We start from the raw sequence: 15,197 nt of genomic DNA on the forward strand, positions 1-15,197 counted from the left end.
GTGACATTCAAATTCGGTTTCAGCGACCCAAAAAACATAGAAATCCGTCAACTCGCTGAGATGATCTCGCAAGTTCACTCAAATGTCACCAGCGCACGGACTGTTTCGTAGTCGTACTGTTGGAGCTCCAGGGCCCAACGATCTAGCCTGTCCGTCGGGTTCTTCAAATTGTGAATCCACTTCAAGCTACTGTGATCCGAGATCACCTTGTAGTGGTATCTTTCGACGTACGGGCGGAATTCCTGAACCGCCCACAGTACGGCCAAACATTCTCGTTCCGTGACAAAATAATTTCGCTCGGCGGCATTCATCGTGCGGCTCGCAAAACACAATACGCGCTCGGTGTTGTCGATCATCTGAGTGAGCACTGCTCCGAGGCCCGTATCCCTAGCGTCTGTTTGGATTACGAATTCATGTTCGAACGACCGCTGGTTTAACACCGGAGCAGTAGCAAGCATGCCACGGATTTTTTCGAACGAATTTTGTTGATCCTCTGCCAACGTAAATTTTACTCCCTTGCGGGTGAGTCGTGTAAGCGACTCAGCGATTGTCGCAAAATTCTCCAAGAATTTCCGGTACCAGGAAGCCATCCCAAGCAAGCGACGCAATTGCTTCAGAGTCTTCGGCGCCGGGAAGTTGACCATAGGCGCGGTCCTGTCAGGATCAGGTCGTATCACAGAGGCCGATTTTTCGTCGACTGCAGTAGGGAGAATAGCGACCTTATCTACTCTTCCTTTTTGGCGTTTCCCGAACAGTCGGGACAACGTGATCGAATATAGCCGGGCCAGCTGCATCCCCAGCAGACGACATGTGCTTGCGGTCCAGCTTCACGGTTTTTGTTTTTATCACTGGCTGGCTCGCGCGGGCTCTTCTCCCTGTCAGCATTGGCTTTGGTTTTGGGCGACGTTATCCTTCTCTTCGTGCTCGCGCGGCTGTTCACGTTAGACGCCGCTGTCGTAATCGCGGTTGTGAGTCCTTGAAGCTTCTGATCGAGCAACTTCTCGATCATCTTCGCGATGTCATCGATTGGCTCTGACAACGACGCGAGCTTCGCCGAGCCGTCCTTTTCGCGAGCTTCAGGTTCGTCCCAAGCTGTCTCGGGCATCATGCTCAATTTTGATGGTATTGGCGGCTGATCTTATTTCTCGGCGCTGTGGAGATTTTCAGCGTCGCGCGCGAGTTCAACGAACTCGTCGATGGAAAGTGCCTTGTATCGAGGTACTAGCTTCTGTAGCGACGGTAGCATGTTGTTGTGGAGCAAGTCTAACTCTCGCTGCAATGTCCACGGCTCCGCCAATTTGTCGATAACTGTGAGCAGACAATAAACGTAATGGTTTACGGGCTCCGTTCTAACTTGCGTGCGGCGCTGCGCTTCTTACTCGAGCTTCTGTTGGTATCGGCGATCTATGCCGTAACACCGGCGCGCTGCGGTGCAGAAGTCTTCCCACTTTGTCCACTCTGATCGTTCTTGTCGGCACCATAGTCGTGCTTGGCCCGTTAACAGCTCGGTGATGCTGTCGAGCAAGTCTTCGTCGGATAAGCGTGCCAGTCGCCGGCACTCGCCCACGCGCTGGATAAATTCTTCCAAGCTGCTGCCTTTTTCACCGTTAAATTCGACCTTGCATTTGCGAACGATTGCGCCTACATCGCTATGATAGACGGATCATACGCGGCGCTCGTTGCAGAAAACGGTGATGATTTGTGTGACGCATGCTGACGTGACTTTTCTGCACTTTTCGTGTCGACTATTGGTGAACTTAATGCAATGTCGCGATTATAATAGTCAAGTCTGAAGGTATCATGAAAGTTGATGTGTTTTTGTTTCGTGCCACACAATATCGGGTCTAATCGCGAACTGCTCGCTAGCTGGGACAGCGGCTCTATATTTTTCTGTGCCAGTAATTCGTTGCTTTTGGTCAGCTGGCATATGTCCAAACTAGTTCGTTCTTTTGTCTCTTGCAGTTCTCGTTGCATTTTGGTTATTAACGTTCTAATATCATCATCGAGCACAGTTGGATCTGCCGTTTTCTCGTGCTGTTCGCTGGCCGACGTCTCATCATGCTCGCTCGTATCTAAATTTAATTTTGTCGTTAAATTTAGTAGTTTTTCGTCGCGGTTCGCTCGACTTGTTGCTTTGTCGCATGCGGTGTCGCTTGGAGCAAAATCATTTGCTGTATAGTTTCCTTTCAACCGGTTGATTAAGATTTGCTCTTGGTAGTCGCGATCACCGTCGGATTTTAACTCCAATTCTTCGAGATATGCGACTCGAGTCTCTGCGTTGAGCTCTACGATGAATTCATATAGCTTGTATTGACGCTTCGTGCTGTCGTTGAGATCCATAGTCATGTCGTATTTGTCTTCTCTCTTGATATTCGATCGCGCTGATGTCTTCTTTTCGCGTACGCAGTATCAGCTGCTCGCACACTGTACGTCCTATAGTGCGTGCAGCTGTATGGGTGTTCGTGTGTCGCTCGCGCTATGCACTATACCGTTTGTTTACGTAGAGCGACTCGCTCCGATTTTTGAATTCCGCGAATTACTAACTACGCAGTTACAGGTCTTTCTGTTGCCTGACTATTTTGAAGTTATACAAATTCACTCCTCTTTTTTGATTATGTTCTACGTAACTTTTTCCATACAACATACACGCGTGACGCTGCTGCTATGTCGTTTTTTCTTTTGATTTTACTGGGGCCGATGAGTTTGCGATTTTCGCGTATAGCAATTTTACAACAAATTTACATACGGTAATCTATAGGCACGATTCTTGGGTATTACGCAACGGTGCACCCACGTAATTACAATGTTTTTTTTCGCGTACAATTACTAATTAATTACCAATTTTAGTTGGGCGCCATGTAACGGTTTCCGTGACCGCTACAATATTCGTAGAGAAATCTTAGGCGATGCGAGTCCTCGCGTAACGGAATTATTACATATATTAATACATACATTAAAACAGGGAATAATATAGGCAAAATATGAAGTGTTTATTAAACGGACTTTGAAATAGCGAACGCAGCAGCGCAATCGCGGGCACACTCTCAGTCACACAGAGACGCGATTGCACACGGAGAAGAGGCCGAGTACTCGAGAGGTACTTACAGTTGTTGTATGCCGTCGATGGCCGCTCGCTGTAATCGCAGCTGGCTTGACCCTCTCGCTCGTATGGGCCGCTGCTGGCTTGCACAGTTCGCGAAATCGCAATAACGGAAAAGATAACGTGATTCTAATTCACAATTCAATTCGTTGCGCAAGTCGGGCGAATCTCGCGTAACGCACTTGCCGCGTTCAATCGTAATTATTATCTCGCGACGAGGTCGAATTCAGAGTAACGCGCACGATGCTTACTCATCCACGATCACCGAGTATCTCTCTGTCTCCACGCGCTTCACGTGCTCGCAAGCCGCTTTAATTGGTCACAAGACCAATTAGCCGGCCCTTGCTCCGTAAGGAAGAAGAAGACGGGCGATTCCGCGTGCGATGACACGGGGACTCTCTCTCGCACTCACACCCTGGCATACACGCGCATCGCTGCGGCTGCTGCGTCAGATACATTTTTGTGTCTACGTCCGATGACAGTGAGACTGCGTGCTGAAGAGGGAAAAGGCCTATGACAGCGTAACACGACTGTCACAGTGTTCACTCTCACTTACTTCGATACGCACGCGACCAATTCCAAAATTCAGCTCGACACTTGGTGGAAATTCTCGCTCAAAGTACTTTTACTTAAATTGAGTAATTCGATTAATAAGGCCCCGTTTGCAACACGTTAGGCGCCATTGTGACGTGCGAGGGTCTAGACAGCAGCCTATGCTCGCCCTGCAGTCTAATTATTTTATTACTTAGGCTCCGGTTAGCCTATCTGGTCGTCTTACCACAAAAGAAGGTCTAGCCATCCACCAAGTGCGCCTTGAGCGTTGGCAAGTCCGTTTTAAAAAGTGTACAATTTGTGAAGAATTTCGCGAAAAGGTTCGCGAAATGATCACAAAGGAAAATAGGTTAAATCGAAAAGTCACTTATTTATTCAATTAATTTCGAAGTTGTTCGTCTGCTAGTAAATTGCAAATATTCTTAAATTACTAAAAAATCGCAGTTAATTGACAAAAGATTTTCAAGGATTGCTCAAAAGTGACGTCGGAGAACCATCAGGGTCCACGCAAGAAAATCCCAGGAGAAGCCGTCGAGTACCAATGCGCTCTCGGCTCGAATCCCGATCTTGTGCCGCGCATTAGCACTCACGCGTCTATGCGTCACCGTACGCAAAGCCTAATGCCATGATTTTTTGGAAACAACTTTTTCAGTCACCAAATACGCGAAAAGAGCCTGTTTTATGAATATTCTGGATTAATACGTTCAATTATGGGACAAAACGGCCGATTGAACGCATATAACCCTTTATATTATTGACAAATTAATAAGCAATGATATGAGCTAGTCTCCACGGTTTTCAAAAATTTTTTTTTACATTTTCATGTCGTGAGTACTTGCAACAAGAAAAGACTGTTTTTTGAGTGCATTTTATCGATGCATCCATGGTTTCAAGGGATCCTTGGAAAAGCTCGGTTTGGCTTTTTATAGCAGCAAATACAGCATGTTATAGGGTAAATCTGCCGTTAAATCCTAATTTCCGGTAGCCCCGTATTCAGTTACCTTATGGTCCCTAATAGAGCCTGTTTTATGAATATTCTGGATTAATACAATCAATAAATGGACAAACCGGCCAATTAAACGCATACAACCCTTTATATTATTGACAAATAAATGAGCAATGATATGAGCTAGTCTCCACGGTTTTCAAAAATTTTTTTTTGCATTTTCATGTCGTAAGTACTTGCAACATGAAAAGAATGTTTTTTAAGTGCATTTTATCGAAGCATCCATGGTTTCAAGGGAACCTTGGAAAAGCTCGGTTTTGCTTCTTATGGCAGCAAATACAGCATGTTATAGGGTAGATATGCCGATAAATCGTAATTTCCGGTAGCCCCGTATCCAGTTACCTAAAGAACCCTACTAGAGCCTGTTTTATGAATATTCTGGAATAATACGTTCAATTAACGGACAAAACGACCAATCAGACGCATATAACCCTTTTTATCATTGACAAATTAATGAGCAATGATATAAGCTAGTCTCCACGGTTTTCAAAAATTTTTTTTTGCATTTTCATGTCGTAAGTACTTGCAACATGAAAAGACTGTTTTTTAAGTGCATTTTATCGATGCATCCATGGTTTCGAGGGATCCTTGGAAAGGCTCGGTTCGGCTTCTTATAGCAGCAAATACAGTATGTTATAGGGTGAATCTGCCGTTAAATCCTAATTTCCGGCAGCCCCGTATTCAGTTACCTATAAGTCCTTACTAGAGCCTGTTTTATGAATATTCTGGGATAAAACGTTCAATTAACGGACAAAACGGCTAATTAAACGCATATAACCCTTTATATTATTGACAAATTAATGAGCAATGATATGAGCTAGTCTCCACGGTTTTCAAAAATTTTTCTTCCATTTTCATGTCGTAAGTACTTGCAACATGAAAAGACTGTTTTTTGAGTGCATTTTATTGATGNATCACGTCGGGGTCACCAAATTGTAGGAACGAAGGACAAGAAATATAAATATTCTTAACAGTGAGGAGCTTTATTATTTGAGACTAGCTCGTCTCGGAGGTTGCCGCTGAACTGAACTTAACGATTAATTAGTTTTATCGCCTGGCGAGGATAAAACAATAGATGAACATTTTAGCAGTTCAATTACTTAATTATACATGTAAGACTGCGGTGAAGTGAGTCGCCACATATCACTGACAAATTAATGAGCAATGATATAAGCTAGTCTTCACGGTTTTCAAAAATTTTTTTTTGCATTTTCATGTCGTAAGTACTTGCAAATGGTTTCAAGGGATCCTTGGAAAAGCTCGGTTTTGCTTCTTATTGCAGCAAATACAGCATGTTATAGGGTAAATCTGCCGATAAATCCTAATGAGCAATGATATAAGCTAGTCTCCACGGTTTTCAAAAATTTTTTTTTGCATTTTCATGTCGTAAGTACTTGCAACATGAAAAGACTGTTTTTTATGTGCATTCTATCGATGCATCCATGGTTTCAAGGGATCCTTGGAAAAGCTCGGTTTTGCTTCTTATTGCAGCAAATACAGCATGTTATAGGGTAAATCTGCCGATAAATCCTAATTTCCGGTAGCCCCGTATTCAGTTACCTAAAGAACCCTACTAGAGCCTGTTTTATGAATATTCTAGATTAATACGTTCAATTAACGGACAAAACGGCCAATTAAACGCATAGAACCCTTTATATCATTGACAAATTAATGAGCAATGATATAAGCTAGTCTCCACGGTTTTCAAAAATTTTTCTTTGCATTTTCATGTCGTAAGTACTTGCAACATGAAAAGACTGGTTTTTAAGTGCATTTTATCGAAGCATCCATGGTTTCAAGGGAACCTTGGAAAAGCTCGGTTTTGCTTCTAATGGCAGCAAGTACAGCATGTTATAGGGTGAATCTGCCGATAAATCCTAATTTCCGGCAGCCCCGTATTCAGTTACCTTATAGTCCCCAATAGAGCCTGTTTTATGAATATTCTGGAATAATACGTTTAATTAACGGACAAAACGGACAATTAAAGGCATAGAACCCTTCATATCATTGACAAATTAAGGAGCAATTATATAAGCTAGTCTTCACGGTTTTCAAAAATTTTTTTTTGCATTTTCATGTCGTAAGTACTTGCAACATGAAAAGACTGGTTTTTAAGTGCATTTTATCGATGCATCCATGGTTTCAAGGGAACCTTGGAAAAGCTCGGTTTTGCTTCTTATGGCAGCAAATACAGCATGTTATAGGGTAGATATGCCGATAAATCCTAATTTCCGGTAGCCCCGTATTCAGTTACCTTATAGTCCCATAAAGCCTGTTTTATGAATATTCTAGGACATGGTTTCAAGTGATCCTCGAAAAGCTCGGTTTGGCTTCTTATGGGAGCAAATACAGCATGTTATAGGGTAAATCTGCCGATAAATCCTAATTCCCGGTAACCCCGTATTCAGTTACCTTATAGTCCCTGATGGAGCCTGTTTTATGAATATTCTAGATTAATACGTTCAATTAACGGACAAAACGGCCAATTAAAGGCATAGAACCCTTCATATCATTGACAAATTAATGAGCAATGATATAAGCTAGTCTCCACGGTTTTCAAAAATTTTTTTTTGCATTTTCATGTCGTAAGTACTTGCAACATGAAAAGACTGTTTTTTAAGTGCATTTTATCGATGCATCCATGGTTTCAAGGGAACCTTGGAAAAGCTCGGTTCGGCTTCTTATGGCAGCAAATAGATTATGTTATAGGGTGAATCTGCCGTTGAATCCTAATTTTCGGCAGCCCCTTATTCAGTTACCTAAAAGTCCTTACTAGAGCCTGTTTTATGAATATTCTGGAATAATACGTTCAAATAACGGACAAAACGGCCAATTAAACGCATATAATCCTTTATATCATTGACAAATTAATAAGCAATGATATGGCTAGTCTTCACGGTTTTAAAATTTTTTTTTTTACATTTTCATGTCGTAAGGCCTTGCAACAGGAAAAGACTGTTTTTTAAGTGGATTTTATCGATGCATCCATGGTTTCATGGGATCCTAGGAAAAGCTCGGTTTTGCTTCTTATAGCAGCAAATACAGTATGTTGTAGGGTAAATCTGTGCCGTTAAATCGTAATTTCCGGCGATCCGCATTCAGTTACCTAAAAGTCCCTAATAGAGCCTGTTTTATGAATATTCAGGAATAATACGTTCTAATAACGGACAAAACGGCCAATTAAACGCATATAATCCTTTATAATATTGACAAATTAATGAGCAATGATATGGGCTAGTCTCCACGGTTATCAATAATTTTTTTTCCATTTTTATGTCGTAGGTACTTGCAACATGAAACGACTGTTTTTTAAGTGCATTTTATGAATGCATTCATGGTTTTAAGAGATCCTAGGAAAAGCTCGGTTTTGCTTCTTAGAGCAGCAAATACAGTATGTTATAGGGTGAATCTGCCGATAAATCCTAATTTCCGGCAGCCCCGTATTCAGTTACCTAAAAGTCCCTAATAGAGCCTGTTTTATGAATATTCTAGAATAATACGTTCAATCAACGGACAAAACGGCCAATTAAACGCATATAACCCTTTATATCATTGACAAATTAATGAGCAATGATTTAAGCTATTCTTCACGGTTTTCAAAAATTTTTTTTTGCATTTTCATGTCGTAAGTACTTGCAACATGAAAAGACTGTTTTTTAAGTGCATTTTATTGATGCATCCATGGTTTCAAGGGATCCTTGAAAAGCTCGGTTTTGCTTCTTATGGCAGCAAATACAGCATGTTATAGGGTAAATCTGCCGATAAATCCTAATTTCCGGCAGCCTCGTATTCAGTTACCTAAAAGTCCCTAATAGAGCCTGTTTTATGAATATTCAGGAATAATACGTTTAAATAACGGACAAAACGGCTAATTAAACGCATATAATCCTTTATAATATTGACAAATTAATGAGCAATGATATGGGCTAGTCTCCACGGTTATCAATAATTTTTTTTCCATTTTTATGTCGTAGGTACTTGCAACATGAAACGACTGTTTTCTAAGTGCATTCTATCAATGCATTCATGGTTTCAATAGATCCTTGGAAAAGCTCGGTTTTGCTTCTTATGGCAGCAAATACAGCATGTTATAGGGTAAATCTGCCGTTAAATCCTAATTTTCGGTAGCATCGTATTTAGTTACTTAATAGTCCCTGATAGAGCCTGTTTTATAAATATTTTGGATTAATACGTTCAATTAATGGACAAACGGCCAATTAAACGCATATAACCCTTTATATCATTAACAAATTAATGAGGAATGATATAAGCGATTCTCCACGGTTTTCAAACATTTTTTTTGCATTTTCATGTCGTAAGTACTTGGCAACATGAAAAGACTGTTTTTAAGTGCATTTTATCGATGCATCCAGGGTTTCAAGGGATCTTTAAAAAGCTCGGTTTTGCTTTTTACACAGCATGTGATAGGGTAAATCTGCCGTTAAATCCTAATATCCGGTAGCCCCGTATTCAGTTACCTTATAGTCCCTAATAGAGCCTGTTTGATGAATATTCTGGATTAATACGTTCAATTAACGTACAAAACGGCCAATTAAACGCATATAACCCTTTATATCATTGACAAAATAATGAGCAATGATATAAGCTAGTCTCCACGGTTTTCAAAAATTTTTTTTCGCATTGTTATGTCGTAAGTACTTGCAACATGAAAAGACTGTTTTTTAAGTGCATTTTATCTATACATCCATGGTTTCAAGGGATCCTTGGAAAAGGTCGGTTTTGCTTCTTATAGCAGCAAATACAGCATGTTATTGGGTAAATCTGCCGATAAATCCTAATTTCCGGCAGCCCCGTATTCAGTTACCTAAAAGACCCTAATAGAGCCTGTTTGATGAATATTCTGGATTAATACGTTCAATTAACGGACAAAACGGCCAATTAAACGCATGTAACCCTGTATATCATTGACAAATTGATGAGCAATGCTCGGTTTTGCTTTTTATAGCAGCAAATACAGCATGTTATAGGGTAAATCTGTGCCGTTAAATCCTAATTTCCGGTAGCCTTGTATGACAATATATTCCGTGTAACAATAAATAGGCAAATTTATTAATCAATAACATGCGCCAATACATAATTATTAAAAATAACAATTAACGACTATGGAGAAAGACATACGGATGTTGTGTAGCAAAAGGCGAAGGCTTATACATACATTGCAATCAAAATATTAACATATTTCAGTCGACCGTTACAACAACGATACAATATATTTGAAACAAATTGACGAACCACATACGTATAAAACAACAACGCTCAAGAAACAAGGTATATCTAACCGGTCACGAATACACATTTAATTGACGGTGTGCCTCGTACTGCGACACGATGATATTCAGTTTCTTTATTCGTAAAAAACTTCAAAGAAAAACGAAAATTTTTTCACCGACAATCGTATTTTTAACATATAAACAATTATAAAATGAAAAGTGCGAACAAAAGGTGCGCGGTATTTTATATAAACATTTCCGGGCTACATATTTTGCGACGTACAACAATTACGTTCAATGTAGCGATTGTAAAATTACACGACATTAAAATAACAATATATCCACGAAAACGCTCCCACGATTCATTCATTGAATAGTCTTCTAAAGGCAGCTCGTAACCTATAAAACGCTCGCCAGCACATTCATCAAGAGTACATCTGCTGCAGTCACATTCGTTTAAATGAACGCTCTTTATGGTTAAAACGTCTTTCACGAGGTATTTCTTAGATTCCGCCAGATCATCCCACAAAATAAACCGCAACTGTGGAATTAGAGAAAGTCCACGATGAAAATGATTAAAATATACTAATCAGCTATTACAATTTACTATACCGTCTGTTTATATTCGTCAATTAAATTGATAACACGTTTTTTTGTACGTCGCCGGTATCCAGGCAAAAATATTTCAAGATCCCCAATGCTTTCAACTATTTCGGCAATATCTATAAAAAAATTACAAAATTACATCTGCAACCAAAAAAAAAAAACAAAGAAACAAAAAAAACAAAAATAAAGATAGGTACTTATTGGACGATCGATGGTCTTTTCCCAAATGTCACAAAATTGTGTGAAATAAGACTCTAACCGTACACTCATGCCATGCGGAACTACTACTTCCACAACTGTTGTCTCATCTGTAATCTCAATTTTGAACTCGCCATCTTATCCAGATAAACGATCACGGACGAGCTGCAATTTCACATTGCACAATTGCCACACCATTGGAACCTATTGATAAAAACAAAGTTACGACACAAATTATGATACATATATAAAGAAAAAAAAACTACTCACCCGTATCAACTGTGAATATTTCGAAGCATTATCATTGTAACATACGCAACGCACGACACCGTTTTCATCTTCCAAGTTGAAACTGAACACCCGGCGTCCATTACATTCACTCAAAGAGGCGACAGCGACAATTTTACCAACGAAACGAAACCTAGAACGAAATTAATACAGACAAAAAATTACCACACTAAATTCACTACTATTTATATAATTACGACACTGTGTGTATGACTGTGCATCCAGCTGCATTATGACGCCGAAGCATCTAACCCAAGCGCGAGTTTTCGCTTTAATAAAAAATTTTTCAGACGAAATACAGCAATTTCGAGGAAACATATGAAAAATGCATAAACTGCATCCAAGTGCATACAGCTGCATTATAACGCCGAATCACGAAATGCACCCAACCCTTAACGCAAGCGCGAGTTTTCGCTTAATTAAAAAAAAAATTCAGACGAAATACAGCAATTTCAAGGAAACAGATGAAAAATGCTAAACTACAATAATTTTTTCAATGTTATTTAAGAAAAATGCAACTTTCATTAAAAGTGCATATAAGTGCATAAGGGGTGACAATGCAGATAACGATTATACAATCAGCACTCCGTCTGACAAAAATAAACAAAACCCAATTAGCTTTATGCAAATCGGTCCACCCGTTCACGAGAAACCGTTGACACAAAAAGTTGATAAAAAATGCGAAGTTGCAGGTAGAACGACTTCGCTATGCTCAGCATAATAAGAGTAGCAATGCTGCTTTGTGGTCATGAATCGAAAAGTAGGGTTTATAATGATGAAAGTAAAGTTCGTAGGTAACTTTTAACCAAAGAAAACTTAGAAAATGATATTACAGGCTAGAGATCTCCCAAGGAACCTCCAACTTTTGTTATAACTAATTGTAGTTATTTAATCAATTGTTCAGACCTTGAGTATTACCTCATAGTCTAGGAGTTCATTTTTGCTATATTCGAAACTGCTGCTTATAAGTACGTTGGAATAATAAATGGAACACGTCGTGTATATGTCTGTTGGGTATATGCGTATGGCATATATGAGTTCGCGTCGGCGCGGGCTTATATTATAAGTCCCGGGACTGAGCGTATGCTTGTTATTGTAGTAGCCGCGGTGTAGCGCGGGTGTATGATCGTTGGAAAAAGTGACTTGTGTGCGTCTGCTATGTATATGCGCACGGCGTATATGAGTTGTGTCGGCGCGGGCTTCTATTGTAGGGCCTGGCACAGAGCGTATGCGTGTTATTGTAGTAGCCGCGGTGTAGCGTGGGTGTATGACTGTTGGGGAGAGAGACTCGTGTGCGTCTGCTAGGTATATGTGTACGGCGTATATGAGTGATTCTGACTAAAAATTTTTGATGAAAAATTTAGCAGTACTATTGTCAACAAAGAATCCCAAAAATAACTTTGGGCTTTATTTTCCTCCATAGTCCATTTGGGAAACCCGATTTAAATGTGGGTCAAAATAAAACTTCTTCAAATTTTCGAATGACACCGATCTAGATGCGCTTTTGATATGTTTTAAAAAATCCTAAAGCCAAAATTTTACTCCCCATCCCCCCCTCCTACCCCCTCCACCCCTATAAACGTCCATTCTTTATTTATATTCATTCTGAAGTCCTGAAGTAATTTTATATTCAATTTTATATATAAATTCAAAAATGGGTCGCAAAACAATTTTTTAAATAAAAAAAGAAAGTGTATGAAAAAAAATTATTTGTTAAATAATTTATTTATTCATGATAAGAAAAAAATTTTTCATGAAAAAAAATATATTTATAAAAATTTTTCATGAAAAAAAAATTGTTTATAAAAATTGTTTATAAAATTTCCCATGAAAAAATTTTTCATGGGAACACAATCAGTGTAGACGAGTCTCTATTCGAGCAGCAGCAGTAGCAGCAGAAGCAGTCGATTGTTAGAGCGAGTGAGACAGACACACTTCGGCACCGCGTGCATTGACCGCCGCAAGTGATTTTCGTGTCTAAAGTGAAGCAGCAACAACGTAGCAGCAGAACAGAATTGCTGTTGTATTTTTCAAAAACATTATTAGATAAGTAATCTATTTCAAAAACAAAATAACCTCATCACTAATAAAACTATTATATTACATACATACATACATATGTATGAACAACACATCTTTCCGGGGTTTTTTCAGCTAAACAGTTACATTTTCCGGGATTTTGTCGACTTTCCGGGAAGGACTGGAAAACTGATATGACTAAATACTTTTTCCGGGTGTCCCCGGAAGAATCATGAACGGTTCCGGTAAGGCCCGGAAAACACTGAAAGTTTCCGGGTATGAAATAAACAATTATTTCTTTTTTTCTAAACAGAATATTCGCTTTGTTCATTAAAAAAAAAAAAAATTGACTATTGAAGAATACCATATATCGAAAATCCTATACTTCTAGTCATCATAATAGCTGATTATTTTTTAGGAGTATCGCATTGTGTATGAGATTTAATAATAGTACATGTCATTCTGAGAATTCCATTCATTCCGTAGAGTTGCTCCCCACCATATCGAGTAACAACCTAATTTACAAAATATTCCAAGATGTTTAGGGAAAAATACTTGTATCTTTTGATTGCTTCTAATTAATAATCCGTTAAAAAAGTGTAGTAATCGTAAAAATTCAGTATTAATGACCAGTAGCAAAAACTATCGGGGCATGCTGAAAAGGTTAAAAACAGTTTATTTGCAAATATTAGAGAGCCGTCATAACGGATGTGACATTTCTCAGTTAAATCAAGAACATACACAACCAAATAACAGGTAAGTTTGGAATATATACTTGCTTTTAATCGTACTCAGCTTCAATTATCCACGTGATTATAAATAAGTTACAGATTATTAGCAAAAGCATGAAAACATGCTAAACACTTTCCGCGACATTGATGAAAATCTGTCGAAAAAATCCTTAACACTTATATGGTACAATCGAATCAATGCGAGCTCCGCAGAAATACTTCTAGCTCGTTATAATATTATCTAATTATTTTTTTGGGTATCGAGTTGCAAATGACTTTGCAAATAGAAAAAATGATTCAAGCAATTCAATTCATTCTGAAATGAAGCTACTTTCCTTACTGAAACAGAACCTGATTTAAGAAATATTTCAAAAAATTGTCGAGACAATAATTAACTTAAGCTCCTTACATTGCTTGTAGAAGGTAATCGTTCTGAAAACTGTAATTAACGAAAAGATAAAGTATTAATGAGCAGTAACACATTTCATCAAGACGAGATAATCATAATGACAGTTTTCACGACATTGACTAGGATTTCTACTTAGATTGAACTATGGGGGTAGCAGAAAAGTTTATTTCGTTGACAATACTTTGAAACGGAAAACCATGCAGGCTTACTAATCAGTCAGGCTACCTGAATAAAGACTAAGACACCTTTAAAATTTATGACGTCATTCGCAACACACTTTGCAACCGTTCAATAGCCGACACAACGGATGAAACATACCTTAGTATAATTCTAAATAAACACTTTAAAATTTAAGTTTAGTTTGAAATGCACGTTTGCTTTCGACCTTTCTGAGCTTCTACTGCTCACATGATTATTTATACCTTACAAAGTATCCACGAAAGCATTTACACATGCTCAACATTTTCCGCAACATTGATTGAAATCTTGCAAGAAAATTAATAAGACGTATAATTTACAAAAAAAATCCAGTGAGCCTCCAAGGTAATACTTTTTGATCGTAATAAGTATTTTTTGGTTCTCTATCAATAGTATGCACATTCAAATAAAATTTAAAATTATAAAAAACGACTAAAGCCATTCGATTAATTGTGCAAATGAGATCCTTGTAATGCTCAGGGGAAACTAATTTACAAACTTTTCCAAAAAATTGTCGAGACAACATTTGCTCATTTTTATTACTCATAAAGAGAAATGAGTCAGAAGTAAGTAAGTCAACGACATACAGTATTGAGAATTATTATTAAATTCAATCGAGACGAAACATTCATGACAACAGTTTTCACGACAGTGACAAGAATGAATGCTATGATTGTACAATACGGTAGCAAAAAGTTTATTTCGATTACAATACTTTAAAATGGAGAACGATGTGGGTTTACGAGTTGGTAAGAATACTTGAATAAATTTTGAGACACCTCAAAATTGAAAGACGTCATTCGCGATACACATTTCAAGTATTCAATATCCGACACAAAAGATGAAGCAAACCGGAGTA

The sequence above is a fragment of the Trichogramma pretiosum genome, unplaced genomic scaffold, assembly GCF_000599845.2.
Source record: "Trichogramma pretiosum strain Unisexual culture from Peru unplaced genomic scaffold, Tpre_2.0 scaffold88, whole genome shotgun sequence".
NCBI lineage: Eukaryota > Metazoa > Arthropoda > Insecta > Hymenoptera > Trichogrammatidae > Trichogramma > Trichogramma pretiosum.